General features: G+C 38.7%; 1 protein-coding gene and 1 pseudogene across 2 annotated transcripts in view; one reads left to right on the top strand and one right to left on the bottom strand.

The window, feature by feature from the left end:
* The window catches only part of ADAMTSL1 (ADAMTS like 1), an 892,695-nt gene that overhangs the window by 713,937 nt on the left and 162,923 nt on the right, over positions 1–15,835 (bottom strand). The gene's annotated exons all lie outside the window — the stretch shown is intronic.
* Positions 6,739–7,768, top strand: LOC112302754 (mortality factor 4-like protein 1 pseudogene; annotated as a pseudogene).

Here is a 15,835-nt window from a genome sequence, read left to right as displayed (position 1 = left end):
CCATTTTCTGATCCCCATTATCTTCAAGCTAACTCTTTATCATTTTAGAGTTGTTTGGGGGATAAGCCCTGAACTGAACATTAGACCCAGTGTGATTCAATACCCTTTGAAACCCCTTAATTTTTCCTCTGTCAGAGAAGGATCATTGAGTAACAAATAAATGTTAAGCTCTTATGTGCCAGACCTGTGCTAGACTCTAAGGATAGAATACTAAATAGATGGTACCCCTTCCTTTGTAAGGTTTGTACTGTAGGGAGAATGTTGACTTGCTGACTTTGAGCTAAGTCAACAAGTCAACAATAGTAGATTCCCCACAAGTCTCTACCAAAAAAATAAATTAGTCTGTGTTCTGCTACTACCTCTTCCTACTGTGCATACTTCTGTTACAGCTCATATCACGATACTGCCACTTGTGGTTTTCTGTGTGTTTTAGTTTAGGCTTGTCCCCCAAACCAACGATGGGATGAGGACTTGCCTGCAGGTGGTTTATTTGGTGGATGATCTCAGGAAGCACAGGTGAGGGGAATTAAGACAAGGGAAGAAGTACAATAAGGGCTGTGTTAGCAGGTAGATGGCTGCTACGGGCAACCCCCTGTGAATCTCTATGGGAGACTGTGTGGGACTTATCTTAGAATCATCAAACCAGATGGAATGAGAACTGATGCACCCCATCTCTATGAATCCAGTGTGGCCCCTTGGAAACATGAACTTCACTGCATTTCCAGGTTGCACTTGCATGTGGCTCAATTCAGGTGGGCCAAGGCAACAATGCCTTGTTGTTGGGTGGGACCTCAGTAACATCTACTACACTGTCCAGTTTCCCTACCAGTCTGAGCAACAAAGGAAGCAGTATATATCACCAGTCTCCCCACTCAGAGGACTTATCAGAGTGCCCAGGGCAGGGTGTGCTTGATAAGTGTATTGAATGAACAGACAAATCTCTACCACATCAACATGATAAAATAAATACTTTCATCAGGTTTCTGTTGCTCTGTAACACTGAGGGCTAAGAGGATACAAGTGAGGAAAGTTTTCTTGGTGAAATACGAGATATGAAACTCACTGATTATATGCCTGAAAAGATATCTTTCTTTCTTTCTAACCAGTGACCACTGTTACAGGTCGAATATTTGTGTGCTGCCCTCCCCCCTCCCAATTGATATGTTGAAGCTCCAACACCCCCCTGCCCAAAGTGACTCTATTTGGAGAGAGTGCCTTTATGGAGGTAGTTAAGGTTAAATGAGGTCATAAAGGTGGTGGGCTCTGATCCAGTAGGACTAGTGTCCTTATAAGACAAGATGCTAGAGAGCTTGCATTGGCTCCCTCTCCACCACATGAGGACACAGTGAACAGGCAGATGTCTGCAAGCCGGGAAATGTCCTCATCAGAGCCCAATCCTGTCATACCTTGAGTTTGGATTTTCCAGCCTCCAGAATTGTGAGGAATACATTTCAGTTGTTTAAGCCACTAGTGTGAGGTGTTTCGGTGTGGCAGCCCAACCCGACTGAGATAATCACATTGAAAGGATTCATGCTACCAGGTGAGGTGGGCTCACCAATGACATCAGGAAAGAGTTGTTAAGTTCTATGCTGATTTGTCTAGAAAAACTCAATTTTATTCTTCAGGTTTTTAAATCTGTCTTGAAATCTTAAGGATAAATATTTGTTGACAATGATGGTGATAGGCTTTGCACAGTTTGCTTCCTTGGCATAAGTAACTTCCCATTTCATAGGAGCATACAATAAGCACATAAAATAGTTAAAAGGCCTTCTTGTACATCAAATAACTCATACTAAACATACTGATGAGTTAAGTGTAAATAAATGAGAAACACATGGATAACATTTTCCTTAAAAACATAAAGCTTTAGACATTAAGTGAAAAAGAGACTGACAAAACACATCTGGGGTTTTGCCCACTGCAAAATTATTTTTAGATTTGGATATTAAAACAAATTACAATTCAATGTGTCTAGCTTGAGCATAAACTCTTGGTTTATAAAATAATGCTTGCCACATACTGATAGGAAAGATAGTATCGATAGACAGTTATGAGAATTCATCCTTGACCTAGGAAAGAGAAAATTCTTCATTTAAAAGCAGAAAGGTCAATTTTCTTGATGTTATTTTTAGCCAGGGAAGCTTAAAGGAACATATTTTTGTACTTCACTCTGAAAAAATGAACATATGGAAAGGCATCATTTTAGAGAATGAAATTGTTACTGTTGCTACCTTTTTCACATTATAGTTTAGAGGTAGACGAGAGGGGTATTAGCTTCACTTAAATTTGTCAAACAAAGCTGATAAAAAAAAAACAACAACTAAGTTTAACCATGCCCCCAAGTCAACGATTGGTACATATTATGGAAGGGTTATGTTGGGTTAACTTGTCCTGCTCATAGGTGTCCAGACTCACTTTGCTCCTTAACGATAACCTATGAGTGAACAAAGCAAAGTAACTCAAAAGATAAACTGGGATCTGGGGTCTAGCTAAGTGACTTGTGTAAACTGGTAGCTTTGCAAAAAGCATAAAGAGCCTATTTCCATTTAGCCTAGAGACTCCGCAGACCTGAGCTAAAGCTCTGTAGTCAGCATGAAAAATATGGCCGCTGCCACAATTCCATCCCATCAGTGTTTCTCCTGCAAAAGAACGTCTGGCTCACCTTTGGACCCCTAAAAGCTTCTGGCTTAGGGTGTCCCAACTGAAGTTGTGGCTGTTTGAAAAACAGTGCAAAGAAAGGAGGTCCAAGGAAATCTTCTATCTTTAAACTTTATCCCTTGAACTGAGGATCCTGATTTTAATCCTAGACCCTGGTGTCCTGAATTCTCAGAGGTTTTCTACATCTCCTTAGTCTAATAATACCTTCCCTACTTTCATCATTTTCGGTGCCCCAGTTCTCAGCACCAATTCCTTCTTCAGAATCCTTTGACCAGCCTGGAGCCAACCTGAGTTAAAGAAGATTGAATGATAATGGATAAGTCTTCATTGGCCATGAGATGCCTGAGATCTGAGAATTAGATACTCTATGGCCAATTGTCCTCAGATCCAGGTCAGAAACAAACAACAGATGCCTGTGGAAAATATTCAAAGAAATAGAGCCCTCAGGCACCAAAGGGGAGAACACAATTCAAGGAAAACTCAGTAACTGAAAGTAGACTTTAGGGAAAAAGGAAAGTAAAGTGTTAATGAATAAAGAAAAGGCATCTGGAAGCCAGGGTTCATTGTCTGCCTTGACTGGCTGGGAGTGGGAAGCAGCTTAACCTCCTCCCTTGCCCGTGTTTGGAGAAGGAGTCTCTCTTCAAGATTATTCTCTCCTCCTTTCATAAACCAAATTAATTTGCACAGAGCAGTGAAAGGTAAAATTGCTAATGAAAGAAAATATGGTATCAGTCTGTCACTCTCTCTGCTCTTCGGTTTTATGGGCAGGGGCCAGCAGTAACAAGTGTGACTGTAAATCTCTCCCACTTACACATCAGAGGACCGTGGACACTGTGCAATTGCAAGAGTGGTATCATGCTGCTGACCGCTAAGAATTCTGTGGGACCTGGGGTTCACAGTGCCTCAGAATTGGCTACATGTTTTTAGTGAAGGGGGACAAAAAGATTGTCCAGTATAAACTTCAGATATGTGTTTTACTGTTATTATCATGGATCTGTTTTGTCCCAGGACTCCAAGTTCTGAGACAAGCACATCCTTTTATTCATACCCTTTGAATTTTAAAGACCTGGTCAAGAGGCCACCTGGCCATGCCTTAAATTTACCCTCAGGAAAGAGGAAGTAGGAGTCCTAAACTAAAGTTAGATGAAAGAAGGCGGGAGGATGATTCATTACCTAAGGCATCTACATTCTTGAATGTCCCCAAATTGGCCAACCATACGGTCCAAGGGAGCACTGCAGTCAACTGTGGCCCGAGCTAATGTGCCCAGGGTCAGAATGTTTCCTGGATGACCTGCTGTGTAGGAGGAAACAACTGAATGTTTCCAAGTGACCCCTAGCTGTGCTTCATCACTGCACAGCTACAGAATCACAGACCTCTTCCAATTAAAAAAAAGAAAGAGAGAGCACACAGGTACAAAACATAGGAATAAATATCTAAGAACATAAGAAAGAAAAGATTATAATGGGAATTTATTTCTTCCAATAAACTGCAAATTAAGTGAGGGATAGAAATGTGTCCAAAAAAATTTTTTTTGGTATTCAACAAGCCCTAAACTTCTAAACTGTGTATAGACAATTGAGAAGAGCCTTTCATGATACGCCCTCTTATGTCATTTTATGAAATTGATGGTGGGTTGTGAAGATTGCAGGACTGAGCACTATCAATTAATTATGGCCTCAAGCCCTGACTGTGTGTGGCTCAGATGGTTGGGTGTCCTCCCGAAAAGCAAAAGGTTGCTGGTTTGATTCCTGGTCAGGGCACACACCTGGGTTGGGGGTTCGGTCCCCAGTTGGGGAGCACGTGAGGGGCAACTGACTGCTGTTTCTCTCACACATTGATGTTTCTCTCCCTCTCTCTCCCCTTCCCTTCCTCTCCCTCTAAAATAAATAAATAAAATCTTTTAAAAATAATAATTATGGCTTCAGACTTTTAATAATTCTCTACCACTGTCAAGGAAAACAAAATGTAACCCCTTATGCACTTGCGCACACTAATGCTTTCACGGGTAACTGCTGGCGAATTTAAACTGCAAATGCTTTCTCATAACTTTTGTTTTAATACTGAAAGAGTTTCACTTCAAGAGACACATCACTATATGATAGAAGAATCTAGAGAACCCTCTCATTCAGAGTCCATGACAGAAAATGTTAAACAGCTCATTCCCACTGACTAAGTGTTACTTATCGATGTTCAAGTAGATTTTAAGAATAAAATTAAAAATAGCTCTAAATATCTTTGATATTGAGGATTCATTTTTTTTTTAAATAAATGCAAGAAACTAGAGTAGACTCCAGGGTCTCTACAACCTCCTATATACTAAACACAAACCAATATTTTTTATTTTCCCATTCTCCATGACCTGGCCTCCAAAAATCTGTAAGATCATTCTTCTCAAATCTTGTGCCTTCAAGAGTGAACGTAAATACTTTTTGCACACTCTCTTAAAGTTAAGATTTTGAGGCCTTGGAGGAATGTAAACACCCCAAATTCTTTCTTCAAAAGAGGCTTTAGCTATGGAAATCCTTTGTTCTAGTCTAATAAAGACCAACTTTCTAAAATCATCAACTATAAAGCCACTCCCTATGTATTTTAGAGACAGGCCTCTTTCAGGCATCAATTTATTCTATTGTCCACCAGAAATCAGCAGTGGTTTGATGGCAGGAAACCGCACCAGAAGCTTGGCACTGTGGCTATGAAGAGCTGGGCTAGTCACACTTACCCCTTGCTCGGCACTTGATACCTGGTGGCAAACTTTCTTATCTGTACCAGGCTATATAATTGCCTTACCATTATTGTTGTAAGGCATGCTATGGACTTCATATTCACAACGATAATTTAATGTTTTGGCGGGGGGGGGGGCTGGAAAAGCAGCACATGAGCATAGTCTGGACCTCAGGAGTCTGGTCTGAAGCTCAAGGAAACGGGTTTTATCTTGTTTTATTTATTTATTTATTTTTGCTTAAATTATTTTGAGTCTCTGTTCACATCCTTTGCCCATTTTTTAATTGGGTTGTTTGTCTTCCTAGAGTGCAGTCATGTGAGTTCTTTATATGGAGAGGGGATTACAGGAACTACTATAAAGGACACATGGACAAAATCAAGAGGGAGGGTGGAGGTGTGGGAGGAAGGGGGGTTCGGCTGGGGTGGGGTGGAGGGATGGGGAGAAAAGGCACATAACTGTAATTAAATAACACTAAAAATCTAAAAAAAATTATTTTGAGTCTCCAAACTATTATTTCTATTCTATTCATTATTTTTTTGATTCTATATTCTTCTCAAGTTCCAGAGTTTGATTACAAAAATCACACTGTCTCAGAGTTTGGTTACAAAAATTGTATTATTTTCATATCCATCTAGAACTTCAGTACCTTTTTGTCCAAAGTTAATGCCACGTTCAGTGCCACTACAAAATACTGATCTCATTTAATAGTGACTACCACTGTGAATTTTCACTAGTAAGTTTTGTTTCAACATGATGCATGCAAGGAAATGCTTCCACTCAGAGAGTTACAGGTAAATTCTCATACTAATATAATTCAAATCTGCATTTAGATCCTGGGAATTGCAAAATACATGTACATGGAGCCAATCAATGTAAAACTGCTAGACTGGGAGCCAGCAACTTGCATATCATGAAGAGGAATAAAGAATCCACATAGCCCTGTGTGTGGATCCACTCTATCTCCACATCACAAGAGTAACTTACAAATATCTAATCACTTAGGACGGGTATGGCACTGCAGTTGTAGAAGAAGATTAGATGTGAGGTTAATCAAGGATAGAAGAGGCTGCCCACACATCTGACACAGAGCTGGGTGAGATGGCAAGTGGCGGGTGGAGTCGAGGTGGTGGGAGAAGGAGGAGGTGGCAGCCAATCCCTATAAATGGTGCCTAAGCAGGACCCGAAGCCTAAATTCCAGGACAATGGGTGAGTGCTGTGCTTCCATGGGCCTCTTCTTTAGGAAGCAAAGTGTTTAAAGGTTGCCATAAAGGACAAACAAGTGAAATATTTTATACATTATAGTGGTTGGAATAAAAATTGACATGACTTGGTTCCAGAAAGCAGACTACTCAAATACATGGACACTGCAGAAACAGTGAGAACTTCAAAAAGCAATAAGGAGGAATATGCAGAGGGGAAGATGAGAGTGGCCACCCTAGGAAAGAAGACATCTGGTCTGCAACAGAAAAATGTTGAAGTGAAAATAAAAAAGAACAAACAGAAAGTCCCTGGAAATGGAGAGGGGCAGCACCAGTGGGACACCTCAGCCTCCTCATAAGAGCTTGAGTAGCTCCTACTGTTGAAAACGAAGAAACATTCATGAACACAGTTGAAGTTAAAGATTCTTGAAGAACTAAAACCACAGCTCGTTGATGACTGGGTCTTAATCACCCAGCAGAAACAACTCTTTTATTTATTTTTGTTTTTTTCTCACCTGAGGATATGTTTATTGATTTTAGAGAGAGAAAGGCAGAAAGAAAGGGAGAGAGAAACTTTGATGAGTTGCCTCCCGTATGTGCTTCAACCAGTGATTGAACCCACAACCTAGCTATGTGCCTTGACTGGGGATTGAACTCACAGCTTTTTGGTGTACAAGGCAACACTCTAACCAACTGAACCACCCAGCCAGGGCAAAAAGAGCTCTTTTATCTTCCTGCCAAATGTGGATTCCATTCTGGAGGATTATGTAAATTACAAGAAATGTCCAGGAAACACAGACAATAAGGAGTATGCTGTTAATGAAGTTGTAGCAGGGATAAAGGAATACTTCAATGTAATGTTAGGCACTGAGCTACTCTACAAATTTGGGAGGCCACAGTGTGCTGAAATTCTCACAGATCACCCTGATGCACCTGTGTTCCAGGTGTACCTTGTATGGAGCACCACATCTACTGGGATTATTGGTATGAATTGGAGCGATGTTGGCCTATACACCTCTGGATGACGAGATACTTGCTTTATTACCAAATTGTCTTCATGATTTCCTAAAATACCTGGCCAAGAATTCTACAACTTTGTTTAATGCCAGCAATTGTGACGTGTTTCCTCCTGAGTACCACTGGAGAGCTCCTCATACAGCTTTTATACTTCCATTTAGATCTCTATAACAGATTTCTGTTCTTAGTCCTTCTCTTGTACAAATGATGTACTATGAAAATGTTACTGTGTGACAGAATTGATGTTTGTTTTCTCCCTGATTTTAAAATATAAAGAAAATAAAGGGGGCTACATCTCTTTTCTTCTTTTCCTTTTTTTTTTTTTTCACTTCAAAGTTGCTACCAGCATTTTAATGGACAGTGGAGAGAGACACACTGCTGAGCGTTCTATTGCCTAGTTGACAAAGCAGTTTTTGAATGCTGGTGGTTCTATTCCTTTGACAAAATGCTCTGATTCCTAGTGCCAATTGTTCAATTCATTATATACAACTGATCACACTCATCCATATGGACTTTTTTTTTTAATTGGCACTTAAAGTAAAGAGCTTATCCTTTGAGATTGTCCACGTTGTTCCTTAGGCATTTTATCTTTCCTCAGATTGCTGAAGAGTGGTGGCCTGTTTATGCTGCTCATATTTGTGCCTAATGAACATTTAAACATGATAGACACAGTGCATTGTGTAGCTAGAGTGTTCTGGAAAAGCCAACCTCTTAGGAATTGTTTTCCAGATCTTCAATAATTTTATTCTTTATATTTCAAAAAAATAAAAGAAGAAATGCATAAAAATAGTGAACAAATACAAAATTCTATTCTTAAATGCCTGGGAGAGGTTGCATTAAAACATATCCAAATCTAGGTAGTCTACAACCCATTCTTGCTAGTCAATCAAGAGATCTTTGTGAAATTTCTTCCTTTTAAAAAAATGGCCCTGGCAATATATGGTCTGTTTGGTTATACTTGGATTGGATATCCAGGGCCATTCTTATTATCTAAACTTAGACCATTTTTCCTGTTGACCAGAACCTCATCCAAAAACTCCAATGTACAATTGTTGCTACTTGCAAGCTGCTCTGTTGCAAATAACTGAACAAGTGAAGGTGAGGGTGGCATTTTCAAAGTCAAGAAGAGATTATGTGGATTCCATTTTAATTTGTCTATACTCTTTTTGATCACAGGTAATTATAAGTTGGCTGTAGTTCAAAGACAGACAGAGATCTTAAACTCATGCAGTCTTTACAAGATTCACAATAGTAGCCCTGCTTCTTTGGGCCTTTTCTCCTTAGCACAATGAATGTGCACTAAGCAGAGTTGAGACTTGTCCTGAAAAACTCATGGCCTCAGGGGTTCCATTGAGAAATGCTGTGTGGGCAAACAAAGCTCTCTCTTTGCAGCTTTACAAATGATAGGTTTTCACTTTATAAGATGTTTTCACTGCCTTCTTAAAGCATCCGCTGATGCAAAACAGTGTGGGCCAGCAATTGCAGTCTAGCATTCTCTGTGAAAACAAATGCCTATTCATGTGAGACTCGCTCTCTCTCCTAGTTAACTGCTTTCATTGAGTAGCTGGGAGAACTCCACGTGGAGCAAGGGGGCTCAAGTGAGATGCTAGCCATTAGTGGTGTGATTCCACTTCCCTTCAAGCACAACCCTGTCACCGCTGGCTTGCCCATGGAGAGACTGGATAGTTTTGAACAAGCACTGCAAGAAGCTCCCGAGGAAAAAAGGAGGCAATGAGAGTTACCCTAGGAGTTCCAAGATAAATGTCTGGATAGAGAATAAACCAAGAACCTCCTGAGCCATGTTACAGAATTGTGCACAAGTTGGCTATGGAAATGAGCATCCAACTGCTCTACCAAACCTGACCCACAGGCAACTGGTTTGATGAGCTTCCCTAATGTTTAGAACCCTGACATTGTCCAGAGGGCCTGTGTTTTTGTTCTAATCTCCAGGGAGGATTACTTGACTAATTTGTCAGTACAGTTTAAAGAAAATGACTATGCAGCATAAGATGTCACTAAGTTAAATAGAATTATGCCTATGTATACATTCTAATAGTGGTGTATCTTTCTATAACATCTTCCCCATAGAAACAATCCATGTCCTTTATTACACTTGGCCTTATGGGTGAGGTCTACAAAGAACCGTCTTGGAGGCCAGTTTACTTTCTGCTTTCTATGTGATGTTGCCTGGACAACAATATTCTTTCAAGCATCATATTTGTCTCTCTCGGTCAGAACACCACAAAAATTAAGAAGATAATGTCTTCTAAGATAAAGGTCTTAAAAATGCTCTATCATCAACAGTAAGGTGATCTTAATTTTATAATATCAAATGAAATGTTGAAATGCATAGCTTGGAAGGCTGTGAAAATATGAACAGAGCTTCTCCTTTTCCTTCTTTTCCCAGACCATTCCATTAAGATACTGTTAGTTTGAACAAGGACAGCCAAGTCTTGGGTATCCATAGGAATCAAGTCATGGCTAATTAACACTCAGATCATAGACTCACAGAAAGTTAGAGCTAGAGAGGAAGTCAGAGAGCATTTAGGCCAACTCATATGTTTTGCAGGTGGGATAACCAAGGTCAGAGAGGTTAAGTGTCTTGAACAAATTTATATCTTTAATAAGGGTTAGAGCCTAAAATAGAATACATTTTTTGCCTCAGTTTACTTTTCTATTTTTACTCTCTTCCATTAATTATTTTTATAGGTCATTCATTCACTCATTCATTTTAGCATACAACCTTTCCCTCTTTCCCAAAAATAAAAGTTCCTAGGGCCATAGTTGCTGAGTCGACCCTAACACACCCTTTTGAGTCTAGTCTAATTTGCTTTACTGTGCTCCCATTCTCCCTTTGTTTGAAGCATTATGTATGTGACAAAATAACAGTCAGGCACAGGAGAATAAACGCAGAGAGTACTGGTGATTCACAAATGGGATATGCAAGGTGTGAATTATTAATTTCAGCAATTACAGAGGCAGCCCAATACTGTGACTATGGTCACATGCAGGGTACAGGTGGTATTTGGAAGAGGGCAGATCAGGGAAAGAACCAAAATGGAGGTGATAGAGACTCCAGTCTCCTTAGCACTAAGCACTGTGGAATCAAGTCAAAGGCTTTGTCATTAAGATGGAGTTGCTCATCTCTGAATTCAATCTTCTGTTTGACTAAAAAATTTGTCAGTGGAAGGGAAGTTTATGTGAACTATGGAAAAAGAAAAAGGATAATTATAACACTGTCAATGGCACATCATATATGGACCAATGAGATCACTGAAAGAAAAAGTAGTAATATGGGAATTGGGAAACATGGTTTGTCAAGGGCTGTGTGACCTGCAGAGAGTGAATAATCTTCCTAGGTCTCAGTTTTCCCCAGAATGAAGACATTGAACAATTACTTCCCAAAGCATATTTTAGTCAGTGTAAGTTCCACAGGATGTTAGTATGTATTGAATGCATGCTAACACACATGTGTTCATACATATCTATGTATATATACACATAAAATCAAATACATTTGAGAAACTTTAGGTTATAAAAATCAAACTGGCTTCCTCACTAGGAAAATCCCAGCATTCAATATGTTAATAAGCACAAGCATCTCCAAGATGAAGGGTGTAGTTTGCAGCAATTTCCCTCAGAAATTCTTATGCATAGACTACCTATGAGACTGGTTTCCATGCAACACTGGCCTAGAAGATATCTAATATCCCTTCCAGCTCTTAAATTCTTAAATATGATTCTATGTAATGTAGGTTGAAGATTCTAAACTTCATTTCAAAAAAATGTCCAGATCACATACAACATTGCTCTTTTTATAGAGGGCACTTACATGCTACCATAAATCTACAATGATAAAACTTTTATAGCTGATAAGCCTAAAATATGTAATTCTCCCACTTTAAAACTACTGATCAAGCAGAGAATATATCCCTGTAATACCTACTTTCCATGGTAATCTGAGAATGATCTTGTATTCTGCTTTTAAGAAATTCATACTATTGCCCTAAGGGACAAGGGAAAAAAGTTGAGCTCTACTCTCTTCCTTAGATTCTTTCTTAAAATATATTCATGCTCTTGACATAAAGATCCTCAGAAAAGATTATCATCTCTGGAGAGAACACAGTTAAAGGCATCCAACTCTGATTTTTAAAATATATGTAGCATGTAATGAGCTTAAAATGTCCTATGTGTTACCTCAAATTGTCCCCCAAATCATCAGTTAGCCTAGTCCTAAGCATGTAAAATATTTACAATGAAAAGTCCAGATGTATTTAATTTTCAGTGAAAAAAAAGTATTTTCCTGACCTTTTCACAATCTAAATTGTTATATACCATTAAAGACCTCTTTATCCTGGAAATTTTTTGGCATCTCTACTTATTATGAAATGGCCCAGGGATATGTAGAAACAATTTCTCACTAAACAGTCTACTTTTCTGACAACAGACATAAAAGTGACATATATACATATACATAGGATGAAGAGAACCCAAGTGAAGGGTATCAGTTCAGATTTAAAGAAAACACCCAGCTTTGTCATAATTGGGTTGGAAGGTATCATAAGCGAGAGCTCCTTACCTGCACTCTGCTCTTGGACCCACCCTTCACACAGAGTCATCTTCTAGCTCTGATCATGTAAGTCAATTATTTGACATTTTTGAAGGATTCCTTTATCTACAAAATTAAGTACAGATTCCTCTACCTACCATTTATCCCTCAATAATAGGAATATACTTTCTAGGCTAGTTCTCACAAATTCTATATATTTGGCATATATGCTAGCCAAACTGGTCCATTTGGTATTGCCCAAGCATGCCCCATGCTTTCCTCTTCTGTACCTTTTTGCTCAAGCCTGCCCCTCTTGCTAGACAGGCTGCTCTATTCTTTCTTCAGTCCCCATTTTCATATCCTGCTGGTCAAAATCTTATTCATCATCTAAGACATTCCTCACTTATAACTCTTTTATTAACTGTTTCCTTCATGTAGATGTGACCACTAATTAACTGAACCAATATCCCTTTCCCACTGTGAATACTTTTTTAAAGCATTTATGACCTTCTCTGTTTGTATGTGATTTATAGGAAAAAGACCATGATATATCATGTCTTTATCTCAGGCACTTGGTATATATAATATTTTCAGAAGTAAATGAATTTCAAGACTACTGTGTCAAATACAGTACATACATGCCCTGGCCAGGAGGCTTGGTTGGCGGGTCACCCTGTATACCAAAAAGACTGTGGCTTGACTCCCTGAGGGCACATACCTAGGTTGAGGGTTTGATCTCTGATCAGGGCATGTGCAAGATGTACCTGATCAATGTTTATGTCTCTCTCTCTCTCTTTTTCTCTGTCTCTGTCGCTCTCTCTAAAATCAATACAAACATATATTAGTAAAACATAATTTAAAAATAAATAATGTACATACGCAAACACTTTAGGAAATCAGAGTGTATGAAAAGACCAATTTAAGTTAGAAAATTATATTTATAAGGATTTAGAATAACTTTCTTTTAACGAGATTTTTTAGTATATTAAAAAAACAGACATTTTAGAAATCTATTAAGTAACACTTTTCCCAAAAAACACTGAATGAACAATGCAAGAGAAACATAAAAATACACTCCCGCATATTTTGAGGTTAAATGAAAATTTCTGTCCCTTCCTTAAATACAGTAAGTTTTAAGTTTTGTTTATGTGCCTCTGACCTCTCTACTGCTGCTATCTAACCTATACATAGAAACAACCTTCTTAATAGGAATAAACAACAATGTGAGATGAGGACCCCCACTCTCAGGTCTACAGTTAGGGCATATAGCCTTTTATATCAACACGAGAACTAAGGGCCAGCTAGTTCTTCCTTCTTCTGATCAGGTGGAATCTCAACTATGGCTTCTTACTTGAATGTAGTATATTAATTTATATATATAATATGTATTCACATATATATTCATATATGTGAATATATATATATATATACATATATATATAAAAAATACCTATCTACCTTGCTTCATCTCTCTGCCATCTTTTAGACCTCCATCCACTGTCCTTAAATCCAAGTTCAGAGTGATTCTCCTTCCAAGGACCTATGTGGGACCAGAATAGAAACCCTAAAAAAGGGCTCAACCAGCAGATTTTGATGGGATTGTCCTACCTAGGGCAAGTGGTTTTCAAACTTTTCAAGAAACATAGTCTACGTTTCATAAATTTCTCTGTATTTGATTTTAGTTTGAATCCATTAACCATTTTTAAATCAAAGAACTGTGAATGAGTTATAGAAAGATGGTGAAAAATATAGTGGTCTTAAAAGGCAATGAATCTAGATGGGAAAAATGGAAGGGAGGAAAGAGAGAGGGAGGCTGGGAGAGGGGAAAGAAGGAGGCTGGGAGGGAAAGAAAGAGGGAGGGAGGGAGGGAGAAATCACATAAAAAACATATACAACAAATGCAGGAGACAAGGAATCCCCATGAATCTGTGACTACAAGCAGATGACAAGACACCTGGTGTGGTATTAGTGTTTGTGTGGAGGTAGCAGAGAGAAAATTGGGATATTTGAAATATAAGAGAAGAGAAAAATTCCAAAATATCCAACAGGTATTTAGTGTAAAAGATGGCAGGTCAATTTGAGGATACAATCTGAAATTGACAAAGGTTTAGCCTATCCAAAGTAAGTGAGTACAGAGGGCCCATGGAAAAGTCTTAAGGGGGTGGTGTAGCTGGTTGACCCCTGTCAACATTTAACACTCAGCCACCAGGACTACCTTCTAGGACTAGTTTCTGAAAAGAAACTAATGGGAGTGGAATCAAAATTGACAAGGAAAAGGAAAACCAAAATGAAGAAAAGAGAAGGTACAGAAAAAGCAAAGGAGGGGAAGAGTCTGGAAGTTTCAGAAATCAAGTTTCCAACTATTTTTTTTTTAGATTAAGCATCTTTCAATATTTTTATTGTTCTTCTTAATTGTAACTTTACCCTTTATATATTTTTCTTTTCTTCCTTTCTTCAGAGGAAAAACTTCCCCTAAATTTCCTCACTCTTTCCTTTGTCTCTCACTTACCTTTTCTTTTTACTTTTCAAACAATAAGATTTAATTATATTGGAATAAAATACTTCATTGGACTCTCCCATTCACATTAACTCCTCCCCTAAACTTGTCAAATAAGTATATCACAGTTGCTAACTCCTCTAATCACCAAGATCACTGATTTTACTGATGCCTAATTTTCCTAACCTGTCTTCTGTCCTTTTAAATCCTATTGCCTTCTCTTTTTATTCAGTCTTCTCTTAACTTCCAGGGCACCATCCTATTTTTCTTCTTAACTTTAGGACTGCCTTCTTTTTTTCTCAAGCTTTTTTTTTTTCTTCTTTTTCTGCCAAAGAGTGTAGATTTTCAGCAATTCCTGTTTTTGTCTTTTTAAAAATATTTATTTATTTACTTATTTTAGAGAGAGGGGGAGGGGGGGAGAAAGAGAGGGAGAGAAACATCCTGTAAGAAAGAAACGTCCATTGGTTGCCTCTTGCTTGTGCTCCAATGAGGGGACCAAACCTACAACCCAGGAATGTGCCCTGGTCAGAATTGAACCAGTGACCTTTTGCTTTTCAGGATGCTCAACCAACTGAGCCTTGCCAGCCAGGGCTGGACCTTTATTCCTTCTCTTCAATCGTTTTTTTAGAGATTGCATCCATCCATCCATCCCAAGCATTTCAGCCAATACTCTATGTAAATAACTCCCAAATAAGTTTACTGGTCCTGTCTTTCACTTGTACTTTTGCCATATTTTCAAATAGCACATTAAAAAAGAAGAAGAAGAGGAAGATGGAGATCTTGGAAGTTAGAAAAACTACCCCGATGCTCCCTTTTTAAAAAAGATTTTATTTATTTACTTTTAGAGAAAGGGGAAGGGAAGGAGAAAGAGTGAACATCAATGTGTGGGTGCCTCTCATGCACCCCCTACTGGGAACCTGGCCTACATCCCAGGCATGTGCCCTGACTGGGAATTGAACTGGCAACTCTTTGGTCCACAGGCCCATGCTCAATCCACTGAGCTACACCAGTCAGGGCCTCTGATGCTTCTTTTAAAAGTTTGGGGAAATAAATTTCACATGAAAATGAATACCATAAACATATTAAGGTCAATCCATGCAAAGTTATTGAAAATAAAAATAAGGACAAAGGAACTGAATGACACTCCTACAAAATATGCCTTTTCAAAGAACCAGCTACTGGATTTATTGAT

This window comes from Desmodus rotundus, chromosome 1, assembly GCF_022682495.2.
Source record: "Desmodus rotundus isolate HL8 chromosome 1, HLdesRot8A.1, whole genome shotgun sequence".
In the NCBI taxonomy this organism is placed as follows: Eukaryota; Metazoa; Chordata; class Mammalia; order Chiroptera; family Phyllostomidae; genus Desmodus; species Desmodus rotundus.
The sequence above is the reverse complement of the archived record's forward strand: the minus strand, read 5'-3'. Positions and strand labels throughout refer to the sequence as shown.